We start from the raw sequence: 10,122 nt of genomic DNA on the forward strand, positions 1-10,122 counted from the left end.
TTGGAAGATGATTATGCAGTATTAATCTTTATTTTTTATCAGAAATTTACTTCTCTCAGTGTTTGCTTCCCAAAAGATATCTTTTTTGTTTTTTAAAAAATATTTTAAAATTTAGTTCTCAAACATTTTTTTTGCCAATAATATGATATGGATCATACAAAGCTATTGGTTGGTAACCTAGCAACGAGATGGGCACCAACCCCTCTCTGAATAGCGATGCCTAATCTATGGAAAATAAAACTACCAAAACCAATACTAGCGTCATTATTAACAAGATAGTTCTTCAGACGCTTAAAAAAACATAAAGTACCTTCACCAAGTTCCCCCAAGGTAGAGAAATCCAGGACCCCTAGACCATACCCAAGTGAAGTGCAGTTGTCTAAGTATTTAGCACGCTTTCTTGAAACCGCCTTAGAAATAGCTTTTCCTGGGACAAAAGAGCGTATACCATCGCCAGTAAAGGGTGAGACACCAGTGACATCCATACAAACATGTTGACCAATTTTCCAGTTGAGAATAAGAATATCGGCAGACCTCAAGTCTTTATCCTCATATGAGAGAATACCAAAAGAAACTTCCTTGCGCACATGTACACTAGCTTTGTAACAAATATCAGCAACAATATCACGGACAAGATCATGTCGAAACTTACTTCCAACATCTTTAGCACAATGAAGTGCATGGTCTCCAAAGATGTGCATAGATTTGTTACAACTTGTGCATAAGTCATTCTCAACAAACAATGGAATACCAAGGCGATAGAAAAGCACGACAAGGAACTGTCTAGGCCCAATACAATGATTAAGCACACTGATTGGTACAACTAATAAATAACCTGAGCGTGCTTGACACGGTTACACTGCCACAATATAGAATCTCTTGCAGACATAGAGAATTGGTCAGGGATTTGCTTCTTAACTGCATCAAAATAAGTGACTGTCAGGGAGTGCATGGAAGGGGGGGCAGTATCATCGACACAGTAAGAAGGAGGTAATCCACATACCTGGATAAAGTTCTGAAGAGCCAACTGATAAGCAGAGCCTTTGTTTGTTGAGAATAAACTGCCTAGAATTGTCTTCTGTACTGAAGCTGTCTGATTCTGAGAGGCAAGGAAACAGTAGGTGCAGGTGTCCTCCATGGTGTAGATGCCAAGGCCACCATCTTTGATAGGAAAGGTAGCCAATCTCTGTTGTAAAGGACCAAACCCTGCTCCGTCGCCAGTAATTAAGAGTCTCAAATACTTAAGTAGATGGTCGCCAAAAAGATCAGTGGCTGATTGCAAGGTGCTCGATTGGTAGTACGCATTGCAAAATATAAAAGAGACACACCAGTGCAATTGCGAAGTAATAGCTTCTCACTTTGAGGGTCCTTGAGTTTTTTGATTGCATCCATCAGTTGAACAGTCTTATTCACCCTGGTCAACATCATATCGCTAATAAAGTTCAAATCCAAACTCACAGGTCTGCCCAAAAGCTTAACGCCATTAGAGGGCCTACCAATGTCAGGGGGAAAACACCATCAAATGTACTTCTGGGATCAATAGAAGGCCAAAAGACTTCCGTTTTCCTAACGTTAAGATGTCACCCCCTACTTGGTCCTTCAACTTCTATTATACTCAAGGCCTTGGCTACCTCTAATGTATCACCAATAATGGTACCATCATCCAGGTACCAAGCGTGTAAATCAAGTGTGCAACGAGAAGCAATAGTCTCCACTAGAGGATGAAGAGTCAATGCAAACAACAAGGGACCAAGGGGGTCCCCATGCCGAACCCCGAGTGCAGAAGACAAGATATATTGGTCATAATAGAGTTTAGTGGGTCGCAAATAACAGAACTCTACCCAGCGAGAAATACCTGGACAATGAAGACGAACCTCTTTGATGAGCCGAAATCTGCTAACCATGTTGAAAGTATTGGAAAAGTCAATAAGCAGCATTGACATTTTATCCGAGTGGCCTTTCATCTCCAGTAAGCAATTTACAGCATGTAAAATACTCTCCCCCCGACAGGCACACCAACTCCAATTTGTTAGTCGCCTAAATAAGAAGTCATATCTTTTCCGACGAAAAAAGCAGCTACCTTGGAAATCAGTCTTCGCCAAACCGTACCAACCACAATTGGCCTAATACCATCCCCTGGTTTAAGTAAGTTTAGGGAACATAATCTATATACCCCAGTATAAGGCCCTTTTGAAAATACCCTTTCAAACTTAAAATATGCCCCTAAACCGTTGGAAGCCCAAAACCGAATTATTAGTTTACTAAAATGTCCCTAAATAAATAACGTAAACAACAGCGATGCGTTACTTTTCATTTCAGCTTTTCGGTTCTCTCTCACTCACCCTCTTTCTCCCTCCTTATTTCTCCAAAACCTTCTAACCAGAGAGAACAAAAATCAAAATGATTGAAGAAATCAAACTAAAACTAGTTGTTGATAGGATTACAGAGATACAGATCAATCGAAATAGAAAATATCAGAAAACAAAACAAAAACAGAAATCCAGGGTTTGTAATCGATGTTTGGAAATTGATAACCTGTAATCTTCAAATTAAGGTACAAATCAAAGGTAAACATCCATTAACTGGTTCAAACAGTTTATATTTCAATTCATTTTGATTTTGTTAGGGTTTATTAATAAATTTGCGTCAAAAATTTTCTGATTTTGATTCAAATTAATCTTCCTTTTTTTTTTGAAGCATTCAAAATTGATCTTCCTTAACTTCTATTGATGTGGTGTTTATTTGTATTTAACTGCTAATTTTTTTTAATTTTGATTTGTCGATTTGTTTTTTTTTCCTTTCAAATCTTCTTATCTGCTACAGATCTATTCATCGATTTTTTTTTTTGATTTTTTTTGTTTCAAAATCTTCTTTAACTTCTTCAATTTATAATGATGTTATTTCATTTACTGATAACTTGTGAAATTTCGTTGCATGTAATGAATTCATATACACTGATGCTTGGAAACTGATGACATTGATGCTAAAAATCAACACAAGCAGCTTTAAAGGTAACTCTCAACATCTCTGGTATTGAGTTATTTCAAGTTGTGATTTGGACTACTGTTGGTGTTGATAGTATTGATGCATGGAAATTTAGTCCGCTTATGTAGGGAATTTATGGAAAACCTATGGAAATCTAATGTATTGTTTGAACGGCTGCTTTTGATTGTTTGTTGTGAACGTCAATTTAGTTAGAATCTGAAATGTATGTAATGTATGTTATTATACCATGCCTATCGTTGGTGGTTGAAGTCTTCGATGTGTTAAACAATTTTTATTTGAAACCAGTACTGAAATGTTATTATTAGGCAATTTTTAGAATACTTGTTCATATATTATAAATTGCTCATAGATTTATCATTTATGCTTGATCTCATATTTGGAGCACAACTTGTGTTATGACTACAGATTTGGGAACAACTTGTGCTAGTTGGCTATGTTTATGCAGACAACTTGGCTAGTTAGCTCAATTTGTTTTATTTTTAATGAAAAGCTCAATTTGTTTTAGCTACTTATTTTTGTACAATTTTTACTGGAGACAACTTTTGGTAGTTGCTCCCATATAGTTGGCTCCATTTAATTTACTTCTTATAGTGTTGCATCTTATGGGTGGAAATCTTAAACTACAACCTTCTAATTGTTTAAATAATAATTTGCATATGAATGTTTCTGGTTAAAGAATATTTACAATGGCTCTCTATAATTGATGATAAACACAAGCATTATACTGGTAGAAAATTTGAAAACCTCCTTTATGCAATGTGATGTATGCATTATGCTTATGCAATGTGATTAATTGATCAATCCAGAGAAGTATGCTTTTTATAATGTATGTATGTATGTAATTGATCAATCCAGAACATTTTGCTTTTTAATACCGTGACTCATTCAACCTAAAATCGTATCTGAATAATTTACATGTCTTTAGAGATTATTATTTGCTTTATTTTCTTTTCTTATTTTCTTTTTAGCATTACTACAGTTGATTTGTCGCGTTTTAAATGTCATTTTTGTATCTATGGACTGTGTGATTTATATGTTCATATCAATGTACCCTAATGCTTGCTGTCAAATGACATTGAACCAAAAGTGAAAGCAACTTCATGAATTTGGCTCCAGAAGTGGAGACAACTGTCACCAGTTGGATCCAAATTTGGAGAAAACTGTCATAAGTTGACTTCAAAAACGAAAGCAACTTGATGAAGTTGGCTCCAAAAGTTGAAGTAACTATCACTATTGCCTTCATAAATGGAAGCAACTTGATGAAATTGTTTCCAGAAGTGAAGACAAACACTAGTAGTATTACTGGGTGCACAACTTTTTTTGTTGGTAAGAAGAGAACGGTTAAAAATTCAGCAATTAAACATGTATTCTTGCTTTGACTTTGTATACTTACCAATTTCTTTATGGTTCTGCTACTAGTCTAGCACGGTAATGAATTCACCCAACAGAGAAGATTCTAACCACTCCACTCCCAGATTCGTCAAGTGGCATTAATTGGTGTGACTAGAGAAGAAATGGATGCCAAAGTAAATAAGTAAAGACTCAAAAAGGCGTTCTGCATCCTAAAAAGCTACTACCTGATGGCGCACTTATGAACTCATGTAAATCTGCAGAAAGGAATAATCTTAAAAACACTCTTGATTAGATGTAGTACTCTTGTTTGTCTTAGTTTAATCTTTTGAATGACTGAATGTGTGGATTTAATATGGTGATGTAAATGTAGCATTGTTGCAGGTATTAAATAGCTAAAAGGTGATGGATAGAAATGCAAACCTACCCTCGCAATTTTTATTTTTTCTGTAACAGCATAAGTTTTCTGAAAAAGAAAATATACTTGCTCAAAAGTATGGAGCAAACTAGCTCTAGTTGTCTCAAAACTCACGAGGAAACTAGCACAAGTTTTCTCCGTTTTGAAGCAACTAGCACTCCTAAATTGAAGGAAACTAGCACAACTTGTTTCCATTTCGAAGCAACTAGCACAAATTTATTGTCTCCGAAATTGAAGACAACTAGGACAAGTTGTTTCCGACAACAATATATAGGGACAATTTGCACAAAAATCTGGAGGCAACTAGCACAAGTTGTCTCCAATGTGGAGCCAAGACTAGCATAATTTGCCTGCAAAATAAGAACAGAGCCCAATGCAGACATCCTTACATTCAAAAACAACATAATAAAAAGAAAAAACATTCATAAAATAAGTCTATGATCATCTATTAAAATAAAGTCTAACTGAAAAATCAAGTGTTCAGAGACTCTAAGATCATCTTCTACAACACTTACATTATCAACCAATTCTTCTACAACACAGATACTTCGCCATTTAAAACACAACTAGATGACGAAGAACAAACACCAGATGAATAAGCACTTGAACTGACATTTAACTGAATTCAGAACTTCAATGCATCGAGTCTAAACGAGTTTGACGATGAATTTAAACATTTTAAGTAAAAAAATAAGAATAAACGATGCAACCCTTCATCAACACTGTAAGAAAGATGAGGTCTTCATGATGATAAGTCCAAGTATCTTTTACAACGCTTTTCATCTCGTTAACTGAGATGCTTAGGTTGCAAAGAAAAAACTGTGTAACCACCATGTTTGCCTGCAAACCAAAAACAAAACACCACATCAAAAAACAAACCGAAGAATACTGGACAAAAAACAGAAATCAAACAATCTGCTTGGTAAAAATGGAGTCAACTTGCTGAAGCTGCTGAAGTTGTCCCCAAATCTGAGACAACTAGCTCAAGTTGTCTTCAAAAGTGAAGGCAACTAGCATAAAGTTGTCTCCGAATCTGAGGCAACTAACACAAAGTTGTCTCTGAATCTGGTACCAACTAGACCAAGCAGTCTCCAAAAAGAAAAAGGATACACAAAATGAGCGAACCTGGCGTGAGTCGAACACACATCTTCTGACACGAAGTCAGTCGTGCTACCATTGTACCACAAATTCATCGCAACTGCTACTATGTGTAAGGATAATTTCACATGCTTCTCAATAAAATGGGGTCAACTAGCTCAAGTTGCTTCCAACCCTGGAATCAACTGGCCCAAGTTGCCTCCAAATCTGGATCAACTAGCTCAAGTTGCTTCCGACCCTGGAATCAACTGGCTCAAGTTGCCTCCAAATCTGGATCAACTAGCTCAATTTGCCTCCAAATGTGAAAGCAACTTTCTCAAGTTGCCCCCAGAATATAGAGCCCAATAACTAAATGGAGAAAACTAGATAAAGTTAAACTATTGTCAATAATCTATATTCTTAAGGTCAAACTCCTGTAAAGTTCCACAGAACAATCAATCACACTTTCTAGATGATGTCTAGTTGAATCATTTATTTATCAGCAGCATATACATGCTGTTTGTAATATAAAGATTGAAAAAAGAGAACACTTAGAACAAACAAGAAGATGTACACAGAGGATCAAAAACTAAATCCTTCACACATTCTACGATGGTTTCTTATCGTAATAAGGTCGTCTAGAGGTGTCTTTAGACTAAATTTCAGGATGAAAAATGAATCCCCAAGGACCAGATAAACTATCCCTAACAGTCTTTCTAGCATCCACTGCATGTAAGCTCGAAGAGAATGGTCAACAAGTAAACATTGTCAGCCCAGTCGAAAGGTAACAACAAAACAAAACCAAATTTTTAAAAATAATCGATATGCAAACTAAAGAATTTCCTTTTAACTGGATAATAAAATGAACTCCTCAACTTGTACTAATAAACCGAATTAGTAAGAGTACCTTAATTGCGATGGCAATGAAGTATTCCCATGATGTGCCATCAATCCCTAATTTCATCTCAATCCCTATTGCAGCTCAAGCTTGAGAGAGAAAATGTGGGTACGCTCCACCAGCAGAATCAGAGCCAGTAGCATCAGAACAAAGCAGGCATCAATGCGTAGTACCAGGCTTCACTTTTTTTTCCGGAGCATCGGCTTGATTGTGCACAGACCTATAACTATACACACAATTTGCAAATAAATCCGCAGTCCAAGCATACAGACATATGCAGATGTGAACAATCACATTACAAACAAATTAACATGATAATAGAGGTCATTTGCAAATATATGAATATACACCTCCGAACAACAAGGCCACCAAGAAGCTTATATCTTATATCTTATAGATTCAGCTAGAACATAACATCACTCAAAGCTAATATATGAAGAGAATTACAGAACAAACCTATCCACAACATCAAAACACCCCATTTGTATCCATACACCAAACCCCGCGAAACGGTCATCTGTAATGTATCTGTGGTGCACACTAAGAACATAACAGTACTCAAAGCTAAAATATGAAGAAAAAATGACAACAATGCTAGTAAAGAACATTGATGAAAATACCATTAGAAAGCAAATATGTTCTTTGTTTCCCCAACCCGCTCCTTGGCTTTCATACAACCAAATGATGCTATAAAGTCCAAGAAATTCAGTGTGAAACATTAGGTTGTAAACTGAATACAGTTAAATGAACACGGAATTCATTTTATAGCATTGAAACAGACAGGAATACATAATTCAGTACTATCAATTCACGAGCTCACCCATAGGCTTAATATGAAAAACAAAGATTATACATTAAAATCAAAAATCTCTATAAATATCATGAAATTACTAAAACATATATAAAAACAAATTACCTGTAAATACGAGTTCGTCCTTGTTTGTAGATTATATGAAACCAAATTAATCACTAAATCCATTCTCATAAAATTTTGTGAACCCAAATCAGTAACATCGCTGAATGAAAAAAGCATAAAGATACCTTAAAGAAAACCTAGTTTTATGAATTTCGATCGGTATTTTATGAGACCTAATTTGCTGCTAATAAATTTAAAGTTTGATTTCTGAACCTGTCGATGATTCTTGAAACCTAATTTCAATCGGAACAACAACAAAAAAAAAAATCGAAAAAGGAATATGAAAAACATCTACAGATCTGAAATCTTACGAAAATCTCACTGAATCTCTTGGGGAACCTCACTCAAATCTCATGAACAAAAACCCCTCTTTTTGATGGTGACGGAAAAATGGTGAGATTTGGTTTGTTGTTGATTGTGAAGATAAAGATGGTGATGAGATGATTGTGGTACTGGTGTTGGTGGCGTTGGTTGTGGTGGTGACGGAGACGGAGATGTGATGGTAGTGGCAGCAATGGAAATGCTGGGGAGTTCGATTGATTTCTCCGAGTGAGAAATAAACAAAGAAGTCGAAGCATAAGATACAAAGGTTAAAAATGGAATTACAAAATGAATTTTTTTTGTTGAAATTTCAATTATACCATAAGGTATCCGTGGAGACTCTTAAGAGTATTTGTGAAGACCCATGGATAGTAGGGTTGTTTATAACATTCCCACTTTAAGTAATGGAGTCAACGGCGCACTGGCAATGAACCCGCCTAAATTATCGGGGCATTTACCGGCCAATCAAAGATTGACGACCCCTGTAATCGAAGCGAGTAAATTATCCGCCACTGCAGCTGCAACACCACTCATAACATCAACTAAATGATGCGCACGTAAGTCATCCCGTCCACAAGAAGTAACCTTTGGGAAGCTCTTTATAGCACCCAAAACAGCCCGTGAATCCACCGTAATGGGTCACCTGTTACAGCATCCGAAGGAATAACGCGAGGAGGTGCTGATGGATGCTTATCTTGCAAATCAAGATAAGTACTCTCATTGCGCGGAGCTACCTCTGATGAAGAAAGCACCCGTATTGCAGCCGAGTAATGGCCACAACTAATCTTATTCTGGCAGGCCAAAATATTGGCAGCACCTTGCTTCTTCGAATCTGCCTTCCCATTTCCCAAATGAACATGTTGTTGTAATAGTTTCGCCAGGACAGAGCAGCCACTAGGCTCTTTCCACAGCGAAATAGCCTGATTGATTTCCGCGACTTGCAATCTCTTTCTACTGCCCGACTTAGCCTCAGCGGAGCTTCTTGGTCTAAACATGGTTAAGGTACAAATAGGAAGAAGTAGAAGCTGTAGCCACACGGAGAGATTACCTGGGCTAGTGATAACCCTATCGAGACAAATCTTCAGCTCCCTGGAGAAGGCAAGCCGGCATTGGTGTGGAATGACTTAACAGTGGCGAACTGTCGTTGGAATATGGCATTCAGTAAATCCGTGGAAAGAATAGCAACAGTATCACCATCAGTGGAGAGAGCTTCAGCAGAAACATCACCTTCTAGCGAAGGAGCATCACAAACCGCGTCAATGGAAGAGCTTAGGCTTTCAACAACAACTCCATCTGGTTTAGCTAAACCATGGAGAGGAAAATCATCTCCATCACCATTGAGAGGTCCGGCAATGACTTCTCCATGAACAACTCCCTCTATGCCCCTACATGGCATCTTCCAAGCATGTAGATGCATGCATCTACAGCACAGCCACATACGAAGACTGCAAAGAAGTCTCTCCCAAGCAAGATATACATTCAAATAATTGACAATCAATCCACTGCAAACAATTGTCTTGTCTTCGGAGGATAAATGCCTGTCGTGAAGATGTTTCATGAAAGTTCCCTTGGCATATCCTCTGTCGTTAACGCCATCACGACAATTATGAAATGTCTTGAAAGGGCAATGGCAAAAACTCTCGTTAGATGAGACCGTGCCTGTAGATACGGAAGAACCTAATGGCAGATGGGTAGAAGGAGTTTCAGTCAATCGATTATGGGAAGAAGCTCTGGTGAATCTGGCCATAACGACAGATGATAGAAAACCCTAAAAGAAATAAAAACTAAAACCCTAAAAACCAAACAAAACCCGCAAGAAAAAGAGTGGAAAAGATGCACGAAAACAAAGGAATCAAATCGAAAAAGCTGTATGGAATCAAAAACCAAGAAAAATCCTACAACCAACATGGTAATCCTGGAGATTGAAATCGGTTTTCAATCGCCGGAAAAAATCGCCGGAGCAAACCATGAAAAATCTTTATTGGTTTTATATATTGAAAAAATTATTATGGGATATGTGTGTTTGCGTCCGTGAACTATGATTGTCCCATATATGTCAAAAGTTAAGCCTATTATGTCATTATGCAAATATTGATGGAAGATATGATGAACTTTTGATTGCAAAGATTAAGTCTA

General features: G+C 37.0%; 2 long non-coding RNA genes across 4 annotated transcripts; one reads left to right on the forward strand and one right to left on the reverse strand.

Annotated features, from left to right (window-relative positions):
• Nucleotides 1-2,313: 2,313 nt before the first annotated feature.
• On the forward strand, nt 2,314-4,697 carry LOC113298946. The gene is made up of 3 exons (XR_003334498.1): nt 2,314-2,567; nt 3,004-3,011; nt 4,426-4,697. It is a non-coding gene; the product is annotated as an uncharacterized LOC113298946 (long non-coding RNA).
• A 498-nt stretch (nt 4,698-5,195) lies between these two features.
• On the reverse strand, nt 5,196-8,230 carry LOC113298947. 3 transcript variants are annotated; one of them, XR_003334500.1, is made up of 5 exons: nt 7,666-8,230; nt 7,370-7,436; nt 7,206-7,277; nt 6,759-6,975; nt 5,196-5,614 (listed from the first exon to the last, which is right to left on the reverse strand). It is a non-coding gene; the product is annotated as an uncharacterized LOC113298947 (long non-coding RNA). The 3 variants fall into 3 exon arrangements; XR_003334501.1 differs by having other exon boundaries at nt 7,206-7,289; XR_003334499.1 differs by having other exon boundaries at nt 7,206-7,436.
• Nucleotides 8,231-10,122: the final 1,892 nt, after the last annotated feature.

This window comes from Papaver somniferum, chromosome 7 (genome assembly GCF_003573695.1).
Source record: "Papaver somniferum cultivar HN1 chromosome 7, ASM357369v1, whole genome shotgun sequence".
Lineage (NCBI taxonomy): Eukaryota > Viridiplantae > Streptophyta > Magnoliopsida > Ranunculales > Papaveraceae > Papaver > Papaver somniferum.